This window comes from Lasioglossum baleicum, chromosome 16 (assembly GCF_051020765.1).
Source record: "Lasioglossum baleicum chromosome 16, iyLasBale1, whole genome shotgun sequence".
In the NCBI taxonomy this organism is placed as follows: domain Eukaryota; kingdom Metazoa; phylum Arthropoda; class Insecta; order Hymenoptera; family Halictidae; genus Lasioglossum; species Lasioglossum baleicum.
In genome coordinates, this window is record NC_134944.1 from 11860980 (window position 1) to 11882985 (window position 22006).

The 22006-nt window shown below is 36.8% G+C and overlaps 1 long non-coding RNA gene and 2 other non-coding genes across 7 annotated transcripts; 1 reads left to right on the forward strand and 2 right to left on the reverse strand.

The window, feature by feature from the left end:
* Nucleotides 1-2337: 2337 nt before the first annotated feature.
* On the reverse strand, nucleotides 2338-2444 carry LOC143217416 (U6 spliceosomal RNA). Its single transcript, XR_013010805.1, has one exon. It is a non-coding gene; the product is annotated as a U6 spliceosomal RNA (small nuclear RNA).
* Nucleotides 2445-4375: 1931 nt separating this feature from the next.
* LOC143216843 (uncharacterized) lies at nucleotides 4376-22000 on the reverse strand. 5 transcript variants are annotated; one of them, XR_013010658.1, is made up of 6 exons: nucleotides 21763-22000; nucleotides 21374-21479; nucleotides 21042-21175; nucleotides 15290-15511; nucleotides 11485-15214; nucleotides 4376-10976 (listed from the first exon to the last, which is right to left on the reverse strand). It is a non-coding gene; the product is annotated as an uncharacterized LOC143216843 (long non-coding RNA). The 5 variants fall into 5 exon arrangements; XR_013010656.1 differs by lacking the exons at nucleotides 4376-10976; nucleotides 21763-22000 and adding an exon at nucleotides 21567-21753 and having other exon boundaries at nucleotides 11729-15214; nucleotides 21353-21479; XR_013010654.1 differs by lacking the exons at nucleotides 4376-10976; nucleotides 11485-15214; nucleotides 15290-15511 and adding an exon at nucleotides 19295-20711 and having other exon boundaries at nucleotides 21353-21479.
* On the forward strand, nucleotides 20635-20716 carry Trnas-cga (transfer RNA serine (anticodon CGA)). The gene has a single exon. It is a non-coding gene; the product is annotated as a tRNA-Ser (tRNA).
* Nucleotides 22001-22006: the final 6 nt, after the last annotated feature.

Below are 22006 nucleotides of genomic sequence, written 5' to 3' on the forward strand. Positions count from 1 at the left end.
TGTTTCTACCTTGAACCGCGCCTCGATGGAAATTGAACGCGGGTGGGATGCATTCGAGGAGAACGTCAGATGTGCCACGTAGTAAGAAAGTTTCGGGAACTGGTGGGTAACTGAGTGGTCTGTTTTATCATTGTGGGAGGTTGGTTTGGTGGGGGCTGGGAAAACGTTTTTGAGGTTTGGAGTTTTGAGGGGACATCAAGTGGGATTGTCATGTGTTGGGTTTAATAATGAATCTAATAATGAATTTAATAATAAGTTTAATTATTAACGAGGTACGGAAAATTTTCGGATGACTGATTAACGGGAAAACAGGACAAGTTGAGATTATGAATTTTGTAGTTTTGAAACCCGGTTTGTTTGGAGATTGTATTACGTCCTTGGTGTATACGTTTTTGTATGTCGTTGAATTTGATTTTTCAAGCTCCGTAACTTTTTCATGCTTTAAGTTTGAAATCACGAAAATTGGAGTTCGATGGAGAATCTTTTCTTTGGTGTTGTATTTAGTTCGTTGGATATTTTGATAAATAACAGAGATGCTGATAGAAATAACAAAGATACTGACACAAATTTGACAATATTTACAAAGATATTGACACAATGTTGACAACATTTACAACATTTACAAAGATATTTACAATATTCACAATAATTCTACAGAAAAAAAATATTTTCTAAAACCCAACTTTCGAAATTTCGAAGATGCGAACGGTTTTTTTTAACGATTTACACGGATAATATAGTTAAAAATGTATATGTATTTACGGCATACTACAATCTCAAAAATCGAAAATTCTCAATCTCAACTTGCCCCCCGTTTTCCCATCACATTCAATCGCCCTAAAATTTTGCATAGATTATTTCCTTGAGAATCCTCTCACAATCCAAGAGTAAATAAATATAAACTCCACTCTAGCGCGCTCACTTCTACGGACCGACCTCGATAGTTGTCCAAATCTGTTCCACTAATTAGAAATCACCATGCTTCGAGTAATTTTAACAAAATACATAATAAAAATACATATGTGATAAAAATACATAATAGAAATATTGTCAAAAGGGACAAATTTGCATTGGCACAGCAAACAGCCGCAAATGGAGAGCCAAGCAGAAAGTCGAGGCGTTGGTCGACATTTAAAAGTGACTTTACGGCGCGGCGCGCCGCCGTTACAAAAAGATCTGGTTCACGTCGTTCGGTAAAAAGCATTGAAATGCCGATACCGGCCGAGGTAGCCCGAGTGAAATGCGACATAGCGCGGAGTCGATAACAACGACATAGACCGGGATCAACAGGCAGGACTTTCACGTGTCCTTCGAGGCGGACTTATTCCTTCGAGGCGGACCGCACGACCGCACTGTGCTAAAGGTGTTTCTTATCGTTCTCATATACATATACACCGCACGCTATTGCCCGATACATATGTACAATGAAACGAAATCTTATCACTGTTATTACCAAACTGCGGATCTTTATTGCAATTTTCAATTTTCAACAAATTTTTCGTGGTAGTAAACTGTTTAAATCTGAAATATAAATGAAAACCGTACTAAATTCTGTCATATTTAATGTACTAGCATTTTTTGAGAATTTTGCAAAAGCCACAATTGCATTTGATTAAAAAATTTATTAACAAAATTATTCCTATCTACCGGTAATTATCGTAGTAATATATATTCAAAAGTTATGTATGTAATATATGTTCAAAAGTTATAACAAAATGTAAAAATTAGTTAAAAAATATTGTTCAACAAATGAAAGTGAATGTTTTTCTTTAAATATTTTCAGTGAAAATTTGATTGCATTATCTTTAATGGTTCAAAAGTTATAACAAAATTATTAGGAAAAATAGTTTGTAAACTTATATGAAGACAATTTTATTTTAGACAAAACAGTTTTAATGAAAATCGATTGAAAGATATTGTTTAACAAATGCAAAAAATATTTAATCATCTATGGTTAAAAGTGTATGTTTTTTAAATATTTTCAGTGCAAATTTTATTGCAATATCTCTAATGGTTCAGAAGTTATATAACTAAAAAGATTTTAATTATTGTAGATTATTATAGGAAAAAATAGTTTGTAAACTAATGTGCAAGCAATATTGTTTTTAACAAAACAGTATCAATGAAAACCGATTAAAAAATATTGTTTAACAAATGCAAAAAATATGTAATTACCTACAGTTCAACGTTTTCAGTGAAAATTCTCTAGTGGTTCAGGAGTTACAACAAAATGTGAAACAGAAAAATTGTTTTCATCCCTTGCAAAAAAAGACTTTGTTCTATTAAAAATAATATTCTTTTAATATTCTTAAAATTGTTCTAATTGGTCGAGTGGCAAAAAATGTGGAACGCTTCACGATTTTGCGTGTCATCCTTGCGCAGGGGCCATGCTAATCTTCTCTGTATCGTTCCAATTTTAGTATATGTACTGCCGAAGCAAGTACATCTGAAGACTTTCACGAGCTCTATATATACTTAGAGAAGACAAAGTGAGCACTAGCGAGAAAGCATACATATACATTCCTTTAGCCACCTAGCGGTCATCTTTCCAATGAAGCTGAATATACAGGGTGTCTCACCTGATTTTGACATCTTGATTTTCTCGCTATTGTTACTCGTAGCAAAAATTTTTTCAGCATAGGCTTGAATGGTATCGAGTGGAGCATATTTTGATGTTATTAGTTTTTTCGTTAGCGGACGCGTAAAGGTCATATAAAGGTTAACTTTTTTTTTTAAACGGAATGAGGTATTTTTGAATACATCAATCGATGCAGCTGGACATTCGTTATAAAAAAGTACTAACCTATGTATGTCGAAAAGTTAGTAGTTCAGGAGATATTTCAATTTAAAAAACTCTAAAATACCATTACTGTCGTACTAAGACGTTACTAATTTTTTAACGTTACTAACGTTACTATTAACGTTACTAACGTCTTAGTACGACAGTAATGGTATTTTAGAGTTTTTTAAATTGAAATATCTCCTGAACTACTAACTTTTCGACATACATAGGTTAGTACTTTTTTATAACGAATGTCCAGCTGCATCGATTGATGTATTCAAAAATACCTCATTCCATTTAAAAAAAAAAGTTAACCTTTATATGACCTTTACGCGTCCACTAACGAAAAAACTAATAACGTAATAACATCAAAATATGCTCCACTCGATACCATTCAAGCCTATGCTGAAAAATTTTTTGCTACGAGTAACAATAGCGAGAAAATCAAGATGTCAAAATCAGGTGAGACACCCTGTATATTAAGGATTCATATTATAAATTTCTCTAATTAAAAAAAAAAAAGAAATGGAAATATCCGTGTACGTATAATTAATATTTAATTAGAAATAGAAATATTATAATTCATTTTTATTCATAATTATTATTATAAATATTACAATTAAAATGAATAGGTACAATTTAAGGCAGCAGAAATATGTATTAGAAGCATTTTACAAAATACGATTATATTATCGTCAACCTAAATATGTATAAATTTCTATTTCAGTCCAGTTTGTTGCAATTTAGATGGAAAATTTTACGCTGTAATCGTTACTCTATACTATAAATGAAAAAATTCCACTTTAAGACAGCAGAAATATTAGAATTATAAACAAATTACAATTATGTTAAATTATTATTGAATATTATAGTAAACAATTATACAGAAATTTTTATTTCACTCCAGTTTGTGTTGCAGTTCAGAATTATAATTTAATTTAATTTAATTATAAATTTTTATTTTATTTTTTTTCATTTTATTATAATATGTGTATGTATATTCACAGAGTATCCGTACTTTCTTTGCGGAGAGAATGGAAAGCCAGTCTCACTCTCGATATGCGTATGCAAATTATATGTTTTGATAATTATACAAGGGAAATATACAGCAGGAAAAGTGAAAGTTAAAGGTTTAAAGACTGCAGAAACGGTTGCGCGGCACAGAAGAAAAGAATGATGCATTAAAAGCAGTCAGAAAACAAGGCTACCGACGTTTTTTGGTCGTAACGTGGATATCGTTCACTCGGAATTCATTTCGAGGAAAGTTTTAATGGGTCAAACGAAAAAAGGGTGTATCGATGAGATGGCGCAACAGTAATTGTTGCATTTACAATATAGTGGCCTATCAGCTCCAAAAATATATAAACGGAAAATCAGATCAGCTTCTTCTTCGAAAAATTCAATAATAACAATAATATATTCAAATAAAATCGTGTTTCTCGCATATCTTCGAAACTATGTACAGCATCGAAAAACATGTTAAACAAAAACTGTAGATCAGGACAGGCTGCGTCTTTTATGTTGTATCACCTTTTCTCGTAGAACAAGCGGTTTTCGAGAAAATTGACGAGTCGTTTGGCGGGACGGGCAAGGTAAACGATAACGTCACTGAAATTTTCATCAATTTTCTCGGAAACCGTTTATTCTACGAAGAAAAGTAACACAACATAAAAGATGCAGCCTGTCCAGATCTACAGGTTTTGTCTAACACATTTTTCGCTGCGATAAATAGTTTCGAAGATATTCGAGAAAAACTTGGCACAAACGTGGCCACGCCTCCTTCAATTCGACAAGGGAATGCGACTGACTCGGCTTCATTAGACCAGTTTCCTTAAGATATGATAATTCTATGCGAGTATTTCACGTAACGTTTACACTTTTACATCGGCCGAACCATGGTCTCGAACACGAATATACAGATTTTCGCGAACAAAAAGAAAGAAAAAAAAACTATACATATCACAGACTTTCGAATCGTGTCCCACGCGACGCGAATTACAAGTCGTATAAAAAGTAATGTTCTATTCATTGTTATGCATAACAGTGCTCTAATTCTACATTATAAAATACTGATGTATAGTGTACTTACAAAATCTTCTGTTCCTCCGAGTCGGATCCGTGCCATGTTATTATTTACTCGCGTGAACACACGTCCGAATAAATGTGCCTGTTTTTCGAAAACGCATAACACCACACTTCCACGCTATCGCTGAACACTGTAAACAGTGCGCAACTCGCTTTCCGAAATCGTGACAGCGAACGAGAAGAAGTTGCTTCGACCACAAACGAAATAGTTCCGCGATCTAAACGCGACTTCCGCGCTAAAACTCTGCCCTCCCATCGTACAACGTATTCGATCGCCGATCGCGGTTGAAACGAAAACAATCATTTCCAAGAAGATATCGCATGATTTTTCGAGAATCATCTGTGTCCCGTCGCGTGCCGCTTTTTCGAATTATTGGTGCGGGCACAAAGGCCCGATCACTGGCGGTATACACTGGTATACACTGAAAAGGGGATGCTAGAATTGCTACAGCCACGGTGCATTATACATACAGGTGTGCCGACTTAGCATCTCTGTAACGTTGACGTTTTGTGATACAGATGGGTAGTAATTCTCTGGCCGCCGCCAAACGGCGCACAGTGAGCAATTTGATCGAAACTCGATTCAAAATCAAAGAACTGTCGATAGAAATCAGGTAGAGCGATGAAATTTTTTTTAGATTAAAGCTGAAACATTGCAGAATATGGGAAAAATCGGGGGATTATGGTAAGAACGTTTTTCAACGTTGAGAAGATTCGTTAAACTTGCACAATTTCGAGAAAATTGTGGTTTTTCCAATACCACGCGCGGAAAAATTTTTTTTTGAACATGCTGTACTTCATTTCACGCTGATTTCAAATCTGGTCTCAAAATTTTTCTACGACCTCAGGATATTGCAAAATCGATTTCTTGAAATTCTACATGTTTAACGAATTTTCTCAAGGTTAAGAAACGTTCTTACCATAATCTCCCTATTCTTCCCATATTCCGCAATGTTTCAGCTTTAATTTAAAAAAAATTTCATCGCTCTACTTCATTTCTATCGAAAGTTCTTTGATTTTGAATCGAGTTTCGACCAAATTGCCCACTGTGCGGCGCATGGGTCGTAGCCTACGAACCAACGAGCGGACGTAAATTACAAATCACGCCATCGACGGCCGAAAACGATACGAAAAGGAATTTCCTTGATAAATAGTTGTCTACTCCTCGACCTAAAGTTTCCCCTGGTTTCCCCAGCGAAATCCACCCCGAGAAAAGCGAGGTGACCATCTCGGAACTATTTTGATCGTGGCTGGAGTAACTTGTTCGTGCTTGTTCGCGTTCGCTGTCACGATTTCGGAAAGTATGTTTTGCGCAGTGTTTAGCAATTCGGTGGAAGTGTGATGTTCCGTGCTTCATTATTATTAAGACGTACTCGCGTAAATGGCAGAACGCTGTGGATCCAGACGAAGTTTGTACTCACTACCGTCGTCTCTTTCGTCACGATCGATTCGCCGATCAATCGTTTTTTTATTCTACCAGAGATACCGATCACGGCTCAATTTCTCTTTAACTGGTTTCTCCTTTCACCGTTTGTTTTTCGACCGGTACATTCGGAGCGATATTCTCGATCAGAGGATCGGACAATCTTAGAGTCGAGATGTGCGGTAATTATCAGGATTACAGTGATCGGCTTACGAGGAACTCGAGCATTTATCTTGTTCGCCGAGTGTCTTGCGATTTGAAGGTAATATTATCGTTTTAATGTGATTAAAACGTCTCTTACGGATATATTTTCTTTAATTTCTTCTGTTCCGCGAGACAAGAAATTACGAAAAAAGTTCGTGGATATTCTATCTATAGTGGCATGCGTGACTGTAAATTACGAAAATTACGAAAAAATTCACGAATGTTCTACGAGGTGGAACAAATAACAGTGAATTATTTCAGAATTTTCGGTCGCAGCGTTGATTTGAAAAAAAAATCCGGAATCATATAACATTGTGATAGGATCCCCACCTCACTATCTAAATAGGTTACGGTTACACTATTTATGCTTTATTTCCTCTTTTCTGCTCAGCCAAAAATTACGAAAAAATTCATGAACATTCTGCCTAATAACACAGACGTCTATGAATTTTTTCTGAATTATCAGTCGCAGCGTCGATTTTTCAAAAATCCGGAACATAAAATTGTGACAGGATCCCTAACCTCACTATCTAGGCTACACTAAATATCCTATATTTCTCGTTTTCTGCTCGACAAAATATTCCGGAAAAATTCATGAACATCCTTCCTAGTGGCACACCAGTCAGTGAATTATTTCAGAATCTTCGATTGCAAAATTAATTTGAAAAAAATCCATAGTCGTAAAAATTCGGATCTCGTTTTTCACGTAAACCAAGAACCAGGAAGTGACGCTCGGTTGCGTAATTTAATAGCTTCCGTGAAATGACGAAACAGTGAGATTTTAGTAGAGAACTGCGGTTATCATTATTACAAACAAATTATTGAGCGTGCGCATGTATTGTTCTTCGCGAGAGAGAACAGAGGATAATTCTGGTGTTCGTGTCTGGGCTCCTGTTCTCTTTTGTTCTCATAGATGCGGCGCGCGTTGTGAGAAAAAGGAATCCATCGAAATTACAGCCGGAAGTTCGTCACGATTCAAGCCACTTTCTCCTGTATCACGATCCGCGAATATAACACGGTTAACAAATATCGGCATTTCAAAAGTTGTTTTATTTTGTACAGATCGGTTTCGAAGCCAAAAATTCTGAAACAATTCACAGATGTCTATTCTAGTAGCCAGAATGTTCCTGATTTTTTTGAGAATTTTCAATTGAAGAAACTAAGAAAAATGATTTAAAAACCTGATTCTCGTCATCAGCCCATTACCATCCTTTCTGTCGACATACGGGGTTGAAAATTGGCACGAAGTATTTTGAAGAAAATTATTGCTTGACAATGATAACGTGATGGTTGAAGAAATTTTTCAGCCATTTTTTCTAGTAGTTTATCAGAAATTGAGACGGTTAATTGCGGATCTATTTGTTTTTTTTTGTCGATCGTCCTTCACAGTGAATTGTAGGTTTCATCATGATCGTAACAGCAAGATCTCGATATAACGGTACGCATAGACATTCCTGCCTGAATGAATCAGTCCCCTTGTCCGATTGTTGTCCATAGCCGCCGATGGCCAATGGCCACGCATCGGTCAAGGCCCTTCCTTCCCCTTTTTCTCTCCATCGTGCTTTGCCTCTCCCGATTCTCGCTCCACCTCTACCGCTGGCTTCCTTCACCTTCCCCGTTATTTATATACATTAATTATGCACTGTCCAACGCCAGTTATCCGAGATCTTGTCGATATCTTGTCATTTCTGACTTTTTTGCAAACGTATGGAAATGTGTATTCACTGCATTTGATTGGAATTTGTTCGACTCTCGCGTAAATTGTAAATCTATGTACAGTACCAATTAAGTTAATTACAGGTCAGACGTTTCTCCGCTCAACAAAAAATTATGAGATAATTCATGAACGTTGTATCTAGTGGTATACACAACTGTGAATCATTTCAGAATTTTTGGTTGCGAAATGGACTTTTAAAAAATTAGGAAGCATAAAATTGTAATAGGGTCCCCAACCTCACTGTCTGGGTTAGACTATGCTTGATTTCTTCTGTTCTGCTCAACAAAAAATTATGAAAAAATTCATGAACATTGTACCTAGTGGTGCACACAGCTGTGAATTATTTCAGAATTTCTGGTTGGAAACTCGATTTTTAAAAAATCGGAAACTACAAAATTGTGATTGGGTCCCCAACCATACTATGTATCTAGGTTACACCAAGTTCTATCTTTTCTGTTCTGCTCAGCCAAAAATTACGAAAAAATTCATGAACATTCAACCTAGTGACAGACGCGGTAGTGAATTATTTCAGAACTTTTTATACAGTGCATCGCAGTTGAAAAAAAATAATAGTCAATTGTTCCGATGTTTCTTTACATGTTTTGTAGGTGTATTATTCATGCTTTTGAAACGGACTGTAAGTGCACAGAGAGACATAGATAAGTTATATAGGCCAGGTTTCTGACACCGACAGGTGAAGCCTGCTGTTTTTCAAAAGCTACGGGTGAGCGATAATTGAAGCTATCGTCTAATTAACATTAGAATTAGGTACCCAGCAGTTAATTTACTGCTGTAGGTTTTCCTGCAGTATAATCGCGTCCCTAGTGTCTATATGCACAATTGAATAACAATTAGTTCTGTAGTCTTTGTGACAAGTTTCAAGTCGCTATCCCCACCACATAGGGTGAGCCCGGTTTTTTGAATTAATCTCCATTTCTTCTGTTCTACTCAATAGAAAATTACGAAAAAATTCATGAACATTCTACCTAATAGTATAGACGTCCGTGAATTTTTTCAGAATTTTTGGTCACAAAATCGATTTTTTAAAAATCCGGAAACATGAGACCGTGATAGCCAAATCTTATATCACACACACATCAAACGAATCAATATTATTATTATTTCCACAAATAACAGTGCTAAAAGAAAGTAAGTACATGTTCCTAACATTAAGCAATAACGTTTGAAAATAACATTTTCCCTGAAAACAGAGAAATACTTTTTGTCCAGTACATAGCTGTCGAATCATTACGACTTTTTCACTATCGAGGTCGTTCGGACTGTATGGCAGCTTGAATGACACGATACTAAAAATACGTGATTGGCTATTAAAGATTTATCAATGTCCTTCGGATTTCGAAAAAATAAACCCAAGGAAAAAATCACGAGTCACGACATCGTGAAATAATTCGTTGTTTTCTATGTCAGCGAAACAATAAAAGTATTAATGTCTCCAAGATAAGCGAGACACATTCTGCGCTTCCGACGAGAATCATTCAAATTCTGACAGAATGTTGTACCTGCCTAGAGAAATCTCTACGCGTGTGGGCGGATCACGTCACGTGACTGGTCCGCGGGGAAGCGTGGGGAACGGCGTCGTGGAGGGGGAAGAGCGGAGTTTACACAAAACAATCAAATTAATCAAATTCAATAATTTCTCTCATTCTCGTCGCAATTGAAAATTCTGAAAAAAATCAGATACATTCCACCTACTAGAATACACGTCGACGAATTTTTTCAGAATTTTCAGCATCGAAACCGATTTTTAAAAAAATAAAACAAATTTTATACAGTCTGCAAGGTAAACGATGGCTACATAAAATGTTAAGCTTTTTCTAATCTTGCGTTATCTATGTGTACGTACACAATGTTTTAACAGAGCAATAATATTGTACGATATTAGGCAATGATAAGATTGACTATTTACACAAAAGTTCAATTTATGTAATTTTCAAAGTTCCAATGTTAGGAATTCACTGATTCAAAAGTTATGGGCGTTTAAAGTTCAACGATTTCGCAGTTATATGATGATAAATGTTTGTCTTGTTGTAGTAATTCTGTTCCAAAATGGAAAAATTGTGTCTTTCAAACGCGAGAATTAAAAAATTGAACAATTTAACAAATACTGTTAGGGTCTATCCTCAAGATTAGCCCAGGATGGAGTCATTAAAATCAAAGATTGCAACGAGCTGTTAAAGATCCGACGTTTTCTATTTCAGATAAACGAGCCGAGCGCTCAGTTACTACGGTCGGTTGCCTACACCACTCATACCTACCTTGCATTACTTGTACTGTGGTCTAAAAATAATGTCAACAGGTATCGCACCCGTTTTAACGTTCTCATTTACACCTGTAACAGGGTTTCACCAACCACTCTTGAATAAGCAGATTTTTCCAAATAATTAATTATAATCTTATCAACGATATAATGGAAGATGAAAGGAATTCGTTGAAGTTTAAATATCGTGCGTATAATAAACTGACTAAACTACAGATTTCTCCGAATACATATAACGAGATATCGATTTTAGTGTCAATTAAATAAAATCTTGAAATACTGATGGATTATATTATTAGCTTGGTTGATTAGCGGCCGGGAATGTAAATTTACATAATGATGCACGGTTCGGTATAATCGAATGTAAACTGTTTTTTTATTTATCGAGGTACATAATGATTGCTCAATAATTAACTAGGTTCTTCCATTTGCACACGGTGTGTGATCCGATAAGTTAAAAATATCTTGCCGAGAGAGTTGTGGTTAACTATAATATAATATATATAATTATTATTATATTTATAACTGTAAATTATAATTACAACTACGTATATTGTAATTATACTTGCAACTATAAATTGTAATTGTAATTATAAAGTAATATTGATATGAAATATAATTGAAATAAAAATATAACATTGATTCGTTTGATATAATCAGATTTGGATTAACCTCACCATGAAGGACCACAAATTTTGGAGTTTTTTAAATGCAATTCCGTATATTTTGGCGAGAAAGTTCCGAAAATCCAAGTGTTAAAGTTAGGAGCCCACTGATTAAAACGTTATAGGTGTTTCAAGTTCAGCGAATTAAATTTCAACATGCGGGACCAAAAATGCTCAACTTTTCACCGAAAGAGATGCACAAGATTGTGTGACGCGCGCAATACGGAATAGCGATGAGACTGTGTACAGACTACAGACATTAGGACGCGTGCATGCAGATGCACCGGGACGATCGCGAGGAACGTTAGAATGCAGAGAAGAGGTGTGTACCGGCGAGTTAGCGCGTTTCGAGTTGAATTCTTGCCGAGTCAAAGGAACGCTGCAGGCAACGAGTCAGTACAGCGGACTCGGCGAGATCTTCCAGCGTGACATTAGGCACTTCAGTTCCAAAATGGTCCCATTACTGCGGAAAATGTACCTAAGACTGCGGATGCACGTTTTGCTGCGGTATTTTCTCCCAATCAGATTTAGTTCGGCGTGATCCTCCAACGTGACATTAGGCGCTTCAGTTACAAACTAGCTCCATGTACCTATTACTGCGGCAAATGTACCTATTACTGCGGAAAATGTACCTATTACTGCGGGTGTATGTTTTGCTGCGGTATTTTCCCTCAATCATATTTAGTTCGGCGTGATCCTCCAGCGTCACATTAGGCGCTTCAGTTACAAAATGGCTCCGTGTACCTATTACTGCGGCAAATGTACCTATTACCGCGGGCGTACGTTTTAATGCGGTATTTTTCCACGAATTAGATTAAAATGGGAGAATCTACCATTATGATAATTAAGACGAATTACTGATCACAAATTAACAACCAGACACGAGTGTTCGATTTCAGAGGAGGCGAACAATCCGTCTGCGGTTTCAACCGCGGTCTTACGTTAGAAAGTAGTTATTATTCGCCTCTTATGCGCGATTAAATATCAGAAAGATTATTACCGATATGCTCGTGGGCTCTCTTTTTCCACGTGCACAGCAGCGTGTGTCGACAGCTCTTGAAACTTGATACACACCTGTTTGCTATATCTAAACCAGACCAAAAATTCTGAAATAATTCACTGTCGTGCGTGCCATTAGGTAGAATGTTCATGAATTTTTTCGTAATTGTTTGTCGAGCAAGATAGAAGAAATAGAGCATAATTCATGGAACCATACTCAACCTGTAATTACCTCGACGTAGTAAACAAATCTGTTTACGAGTTATTTGCTGGAGAAAAAATAACGAAAAAATTGATGAACGTTCTACCTAATGGCACGCGTAACAGTGAATTATTTCAGAATTTTTCCTTGCAAAACTGATTTCTTAAAAATCGGGAAGCATGAAATTTCCGATTTACCGGTGCTCCGAAGACTCGCGGATTTTTCTGAAACTCTGTTTTGCAACGAAAAATTCTGAAATAATTCACTGTTATCTATGCTATCAAGTAGAATGTTCATGAATTTTTTCGTAACTTTTTCTCGAGCAGAACAGAACGAATAAATCATAGCGTAACCCAGATAGTGTGGTTGGAGAAGAAGAAGTAACACTAACCGTGGAGACGAAAGTGACACTATGCGAGGTAAGACTGTATATGTATTGGATTATGAATGATCGGTCTATAATAAGCGGCGTTTACCAGCGTGTTCCCGGTGGTTGCAGTAACGGCGTTACAATTTTGTAACTGCTTCGACCTTTTCCCACTTTCTCTCGAACCGCTCGCAGCGGTGCGAGTGGAAAGGACAAACATGTCACTGACAGTGTGCTGCCAGGACACGTACGGCCTTGCCGAGGAAAGTTAACCACCAGCTCCACCACGCCCTACTCTGGCATTCCATGGCAATAGCGCACACGCACCCACACGTGCCTGCCTGCCTGTCCGTGCCACTCTCTACGCTACTTCTCCCTTCTACACATTCAACGCCTGTTGAAAAAATTCATGAACATTGTACAAGGGTGAGCAAATAACAGCGAATTATTTTAGAATTTTCGGCTGCCGCGTAGATTTTGAAAAAAATCCGGAACATAAACTTGCGACAGTATCCCCAACCTCGCTATCTCGGTTAGACTACACACGAATTATGCTTTGTTTCTTCTATTCCGCTCGACAAACAATTATGAAAAAATTCACGAACGTTCTAATTAATAGCATACATAACGGTGAATTATTTCAGAATTTTTCGTTGCGAAATGGAGTCTAGAAAAAATCCGCGAGTCTTCGGAGCACCGGTAAATCGGCAATTTCATGCTTCCAGATTTTTGGAAAATCAGTTTTGCAACGAAAAATTCTGAAATAATTCACTGTTGCGCGTGCTATTAGGCACAATGTTCATGAATTTTTTCGGAATTTTGAGCAAAGTTTGAAAGGTAGAAAAAAATATTTATTGCAAGAACAATGTTCCGTTACCTGTCCAATGTATCTTAAAGTTTCAAGATTTTTTTCTCGTTTGTGTTAGGGAACGCGTTGAGATGAAAAAAAATACGGGAATAGTCGGGTTTGCCTCCTGCATTTCGTAGATTTTTTTCGGAATTGTGCGCGGATTATGAAGGGTAGAAAAAAAACATTTATTAGGGTTGGGTATACTGTGTTCACCCTGTAAATACTTCTGTTTACGATATTTTTGATCGACAAACAATTACGAAAAAATTCATGAACATTCCACCTAGTGGCACACACAACACCGAATTATTTCAGAATTTTCGGTTGCAAAATCATTTCTTTTTTTTAAATCCGGAAGCGTAAAATTGAGATTATTTGCTTGACATCTCTTTGCCGTTCACGCGCTGTCCCTCTTTATGTTCGGCAAACTTCGAAAAACGTGGTAACCCGATTTGCATTGGCTCCAATTATTTTTGTTATTCGAGCACGTTAGTTCCGTTAGAAAGTGAATGTCAAAGGTTCGCGTTATATTTCACAGCGCGAGGCGAGATAAGAAACGATGGCCTCGACTTGTTACATTTTTCTTTCTCCGGCAACTCAGTTTAAAACAGTGGTTCATATGAGAAACTAATAGCCATTAGATTTACGACTCGCGACCGGACTATCGTAATTATACGCGTGCAAACACCGTGCAGAGATTGTTATCATAGCGTTGCGTTTCCCCGGTGATAGTAACCGTCCAAGATAAAATGTTTCACGAATTTTAATCACCTACTCGTTATCACGCTCACTGACAAAACATTATCGTGCTTGGCTTCCAGGTGACCGCGTATATATAATGTGCATTTTCGTCCTTGTAGCTAAAATAAATACTACATTGAAATGTTGTGAATGTAAAACAAAAATCTGTTTTATTTTTCAAAAATCGCTTTCGAATCTGAAAATTCTGAAAAAATTCATAGACGTGCATCGTAACATCTAGAACGTGCCTGATTTTTTTCAGAATTTTCCCATCGTAATTTCCACAATGGCGAACAGTTGAAAGATGAAAAATGTTCTTTTCACTGGTCTCAATAAATTGTAATAACCGGGCAGATCCTTAATACGCGACTAGATTAATGTTCCCCGTAGAGCTAGACGGCTACAGGCGATTAGAGATCTTGAAATTACAGTAGACGAAGCGTTGCTCAACCAATGGAGACGCAATACTCACCTTGCACTGTCTAGGATTACCTAGTCGATTTCGATCGTTGTCTGCTATGAAATCGAGGTATCGATTTTTACGTGTTCCCCGTTTGCTCCGCGTGTCTGTCACGCGCTGGTTAAAAGACTGGATGGATTAATTTAATACTATCGATCGTACGATCGAGATTCAACTCGACTTTTTCCTCCAAGTATTAATATGTCCTTCACAATGTTGGATTGTTGAAAAGAAGATTAAAGCTGTGCAGATAACTGTGAAGATCGATTTTCGTGAGAATCGATTTTGCCGAAAGAATGCCGAAAATCCGAGTTTCAATGTTGGGGTCCACTGGTTCAAAAGTTATGGGTGTTTAAAGTTCGGCGAATTAAACTTCACCATGCGGGACCAAAAGTTTTGGACTTTTTTAAATGCAATCCTGTAGATTTTGGCGAGGAAATTCTAAAAATCGAAGTTTCAATGTTAGGAATTCACTGGTCGAATAGTTATGGGTGTTTAAATTTCAGCGATTTTCACCGTTTTTGCGGTATCCTTGGTTTCGAGGAAGAAGGAGATTTTTGGGGCACCCGGTAGACTGCAGAGACTGTGCCGTCCGCATCTGCCGGATAGACTAACAGCAGACTATCCTCCTCGCAGGATCAGAATACTTTCTACTAGAACTATGCCTTTCTCGCGGTATTCAAGTCGAGGGAATCTCGGACCTGCGCAGGACAGACTCGTTCGATCCAGGCCAGGAGCCTGAAAAATCGTTTTGTAATTGAAATTCAATTGAATCGAGCCCGCCGGCATCTCGCACACATCCTGCGTTGCGAAAGTGTGCTATGATGGACAGATAGACAAGCGATCCACTCGAGAACTGTTCGTTTCGACCAGAAGTAAGAGCAACAGCGGTCGTTACTTTTGTACTCGACACTGTTTCTGCTATCATTAAGGCTCTTCCCAGCGAAAGTAACAGATCGTTCCTTTCGTATTTGTCCGTACAATGAGGAGCGAAAGTGGTGCTCTTCCAGGCAACATCCTCGAATTAAAATTATTATATTGTAGCAGCTGTGTAAAAGTTCCTCCGAACAAAATTTCAATTCTATATTTCCATCGGAGGAGGGGGGGGGGGGGGGGGGATCGAATTTTCTATTAAAATCGAAAAATCAGTTTTTCCCCTATTTTCCCCAGTTAACGATGTTTAGAAATTCTGAAAAAAATCTAACACATGCCGAGGACCCAAATACATAATGTGCAATTTATTTCAGATTTTTAACTTGAAATTCCTGCTTGTGGAAAATCAAAAACCTCGAACAAATCGAGAAAATGCAGATTTCTTCGTGTTTTTCATTTTTCACAAGCAGACTGTGCAACGGAATAATCGGAAAAAAATTCCTAACGTGTTGCTTGGTGTCCGAAGTGTGCCAGATTTTTCTCCGAATTTTTGAACATCGTTAACTAGGGAAAATAAGCGAATAAATGATTTTTCACAGGATAGGACAGACAGGATACGGTGGATACTTTGCTCTAGAATCTACTCTCGACGCTGTTGTGGGTGAGAGTCAGAAAACTGGGACTCGCGTACTCGGCAAGAATGCGGATGTAACGGGTGATCCGCATTTTCGTGCTTGTTCACATTCGCTTTACATCGACAAAATTAAAGAAACGTAAAGAATTCCGTTGAATTTTAAGATAATTAAAAAAATTCCAGTTAAAAGATAAATCCCTTGAAGTTCCGTTAAATGATTATAAAACTATCCTAACTAATTCTAAACTATTTAAACTGATTATATATAAAATTGTAGATTATTTATTGAACGATTTGCTGAGAAGTCGCAATGGTCGAGAATGAACAGGCCACTCTTAAATAGAGCAATGACCGTTTACCTGCCGAGCCAACGGGTGCTTGAACGACCGGTTGTAGAATGCTATCGTTCCGTTATTTTTATGAATGTTTCGATGAAATTTTTTCAGAAAGCTGTTCCAGTTACGGAAACAAATTTTTCTGTGGAATTTTCCGCTGTACAATTTTCTCACAAAAATCTTCGAATATTGTATGCAAAAGAAAAGAGAATTTTTATCGTTGTGGTGTCGTATACCAACATGGCGGTGCCCATAACACAAAACTGTCAGAATCGCTGAACTTTAAACGCTCATAACTGTTGAACCAGTGAATTCCTAACATTGGGACTTGGATTTCCGGCATTTCCTCGCCAAAATCTACAGGATCGCATTAAAAAAAGGCGAAAATTTTCGGTCCCGCATGGTGAGGCTGAATTCGCTGAACTTTGAAGACCCGTAATTTTTGAACCAGTGGATTCCTAACATTGAAACTTGGATTTTCGGCATCCCTCGCCAAAATTTGCAGGATTACATTCATAAAAGTGAAAAATTTCGGGTTCCTTCAGGTGAAGCTATGACTTCTATAACTATGAATTCACATTATTCGTATATGTATAAGTACACATAGTGTGTAATTAAATTGTACTGTTAATTGTGATACAGGAAAATCTGGAAGACATCTCTGTGTTTTCCAGATGTATTTGGGCATGCGAGCTGTACCTCCTGCATGAACACGTGGTTCCAAGAAGGGAATAAAAGTTATGTAAACAAAGCGCCCGTACGTAACACTAGATTAATTATTATTGTGCATCTCGTATTATCAATAAATAGAGCAGACATTGCAAAATGAAAGCAAATAGAAATCTTGTCGGTTTCGTATCTCGATGCAATTAACTTTCAGTCCGAAAGAAATCCGAAAATGTCATAGCGACAGGTGGCTTTCTATGTGTATCATGAATGTGAAAGCCGGGAGCGAATGAGTGGGGGAAATGAGTGACTTTAAAAATCAAGAGGTCGATAAATCTCTATATAAACCTGTCCAGGTTGCGGTACGTAATCACCGCGCGAATGAAAGGTCCCGTGCAAGACAAGTTCCACCGTGTACCGTATCAATTTCGCGGAGCTTTCAATCGATCCGATACAAAATCGTAAAATCGTACTCTGTTTACCAGCTACCTGCTCAACAAAAAATTACGAAAAAATTCACGAACATTCTACCTACTAGCACGCGTAACAGTGAATTATTTCAGAATTTTTGGTTGCAAAATCCATTATTAAAAACTCCGGAATGTGATCCCCAACGTCACCATCACGATTCTCACACTTACCGAGACTCGATACCCCCGAGATAGTAACACTATGCGAGGGAAGTCTGTATTATTGGCATGGAATTGGCGTTTTTCAAGAATTTTTCAACGAAGCAGGACAGCAATTCACGTGTCGAAGATATCGAAAAACACGTGACAAGGTGTGACAAGGCTCGACGTATACGCAATCGCTAGACCTACACGCGTCTAAATTATGTGTCGTGGCGGGGACTGAACAGCAAGCGAAAAAAATTGAACGAGATTCGAGCACCGGTCGAGACCAGCAGCGATTGAAAGTTGCCGCAAATTTTTTTATTTATTAATTATATTCCCCGTCAAGGTCTCTTTACAACGTTCCATTCGAAAACGAGTCCCGCCAGGTGCGAGAACGACCGCCTTACACAGTGGTCGATTCTTTCAAAAAAAGGGACGGAAATGTAAACGTTTCTTCTGTTCTGCTGAGCGAAAAATTACGAAAAAATTCATGAACATTCCACATAACGGCACGCATGACTGTGAATTATTTCAGAATTTTTGGTAGCCGCGTCGAGTTTTAGAAAATCAGGAAGCATAAGATTGTGATAGGATCCCCGACCTCACTATATAGGTTACACTTTGCTCTATTTCTTCTGTTCTGGTCAACAAAAAATTACGAAAAAATTCATAAACATTCCACACAACGGCACACATGACTGTGAATTCGTTCAGAATTTTCTGTCGTAACGTCGATGTTTTAAAAAATCCGTAAGTCTTCAGAGTACCGGAAAATCGGCAATTTTATGCTTCCGGATTTTTTAAATAATGGACCTTGCAACTAAAAATTCTGAAATAATTCACTGTTGTCTGTTCCCTCTTGTAGAACGCCCATAAATTTTTTCGTATCATTTTCTCGAGCAGAACAGAAGAAATAAATCATGTTGTAACCCAGATAGTGAGGTTGGTTACATTGTAGCACGGATAAAAATGTAACACTAACCGTAGAGACGAAAGTTACACTATGCGAGGGAAGAACTGTATTGGAATTAGTTTCTCATCAATTTTAGTAGAAATTTCATCGGGATTTCTCTTATGGTGCTGGAATTATAGTGAAATGTCACGAAATTTCTCGATCCACTGTGCGACGTGATCGCTTATACATTTACAGAATGCATGGCCCACGCGGATGGAGATGTGCAACGAGTATGGCGAAGAACTGGATCCCAGTCGCAAAAATAGAATAGAAGGGATTGCACAGTATCATGCCAACCAACGTCGACGTGACATACAACGAGGATGGTACAATCATTTGTTTATACCATACTACACGAAACTATACAGGGTGTCTCAAAATTCTTTCAACATCCGGAAATGGGAATATATAATATTAGTATATATATATATATATATATATATATATAATATTATTATTAAATTAAATAAATTATAATATTATTGTATAATGTTATAATTTATTTACTAAATTATATTCGTCTCCGCATATTTTTGTGGCCGACTGTATATCGTTGACTTTCATCGATGTGATTTTAAACTTATTTCTGCCTTTCATTTTCTTCTCGTTTGAGCGATAGCGTTCTCCCGACACGATCCGAGTGAAAGGAGTCGTTCGCGTCAGCGCGAGATTTCACGAGAGGGCGTTCAATTAGTTATATCGCGAAATGTTCATATTATATGAATCATATAAAATCTCACATTCCAGTGATTATCACTACATCAGTTTTACAACTTTCCCGTTTCACTTTCTTCTACCAATACCGTTATTTTCGTTTCTAAAAAATCAGTTTCGGAGCTGAAACTTCCTGGAGCTGTGCATTCTGATATCTAGAATGTGCCTGATTTTTTTCAGAATTTTCAATTCAACCAGATAAAAGAAATTAGGGGAGAACCTGATTTTCTTCGTCACCCCCATCGGCATTTCAAAATTTGTTTTATATTTTTTAAAATTTGAATTCGAAGCTAAAAATTCTAAAAAAATCAAAGATGTGTATCCTAGTAGGTGGAAGGTACCTGATTTTTTTCATAATTTTCACACAATTGGTACAAAGTATTTTCTTTGGATAAGCTATATGTATATGTATTGTTCTGGGGTGGTTCTGAATGAAGGTGTATAGTTACTACTAAATCAATACATCGGACACATAAACGGTGTTTCGGACGAGGAAATGTTCGACAGGAAAAATTAAACAGAAAATATACTGTCTTTAAATTAATAAATATTATTTTAAATATTTGTATTGAGATATTTCTAAACCGAATAGCTATATTCAGTGTTAATCTAATTTAATATTAATTCGTTAAGGAATTATTTGTAAAAGTATTAAAATTATTTGCAAAAGTATTGGAATTATTTGCTAAAGTATTAAAATTATTTTTAAAAAGTATTAAAATGATGTACAAAGGTATTAAAATTATTTTTAAAAAGTATTAAAATGATGTACAAAGGTATTAAAATGATTTGCAAAAGTATTAAAATGATCTATAAACGTATTAAAATGATTTGAGAAAGTATTAAAATTATTTGTTCATTATTTTGTCACGTAATATTCAAATTTGTAATTTTTCGGACACCTTCTCGACTTCTATTTTTGTAAAGACAAGAAGTGGAAATTGTAAGTGGACGAAACTTTTTATTATTTAAGAAAAAGAAATAAGAATAATGAGTTTTGTGAGGAGATACAAGGCAGGGGTTGATCTTGATTGGTCACCCTCGGAATACAAGCAGTCCACAAGGGATGAGCAGCCGTGGCCGAGTGGTTAAGGCGTCTGACTCGAAATCAGATTCCCTCTGGGAGCGTAGGTTCGAATCCTACCGGCTGCGAAAATTTTTTTTCTCCCCTTGTATTACAATACAAATTGAATTCATTCTTCCACCTTCTATCGTACTATAAAATAATCGCGGTCTAATAATATGAATGTGCCACTCTGAGAACTTCAATATACAATGAAATCGGCAATTTTAAGCTTTTGGATTCTTTAAAAAATCAATCTTACGATCAAAAATTTTGAATTGTGAAAAGATTTCAATTCAATTTGAATGACTTTCGAGATAAAAAGTGCAGGCTGCACAATTTCTCGTTTAATACTTTGAAAGGAAAAGTTCAACAATAAAGATTAATTGTGAGGATATCTTAGTATGTACTTACATTCTCTCCCCCTTGAAGAAAGCACGACACGTTGCCCTCGATCTCAGCTATCGATGTCGTCTTTGCTCATCAAGGTAGGCAACATTAGTCATCCAGGTAAGCAGCCACAAAATATTTTATACCCTTTTAGGGCTCTATATGTAACAGAAAGAATAAATTCATGTAATTTCGAACGAACGACCGTCGGAGACTAAATCCGAGTTAACAGAAAATAAATAGTTGAAGTTGAATATTTATGAAATGTTCATTAATGGTTTGGGAAAAAGATATTCATTAACATAGTTTAATTGGAAAGATAATTGTGTGCGTACGTGCGTGCGTGTGGTACTCACGTTCTCGTCCTCTCCTGCTTGAAGAAAGAACGGCGCGCTGTGTGCGTCCCGATCTCGATTGTTGAATAGTATCGATCTCGGCTGCAATATCGTTTTTGGAACGAATCTGTAACAGAAAGAAGAAATTCGTTAATTTCAATTGACCAATATAGTCGGAGACTGAATTCGAATTAATAATAAATAAATTATTCACCTTTTGAATAGAAAATCAAAATTCATTTCAACAGTAAAAATAACCTTGATGTCTATCGCACGACACGAATTCAAACACAATTGATCGTTACGACACAGGAGTAATTCAAGTTGAATATTTATTTATTGTTTAGTAATAGTTTGAGAAAATGATAAATAATACAGATTAATTGGACAGACAGTTGGTATTTACTCACGCTCACGTCCTCTCCTGTTTGAAGAAAGCACGACATCTTGATTTCGATTCTCGAATAGTATCGAGTAGTATCGATCTCTGCTGTCGATATGGTCTTTCGATCGATGGTTTCTTTTGCTCGGAATCTGTAACAGAAAGAGCAAACTCAGAATTCAATGCAATTCAATGCAATCAGAATTAATAATAAATAGACAAATCAATTTGAATAGAAAGTCAAAATTAACTTGAACGGAAATTAAACAAAC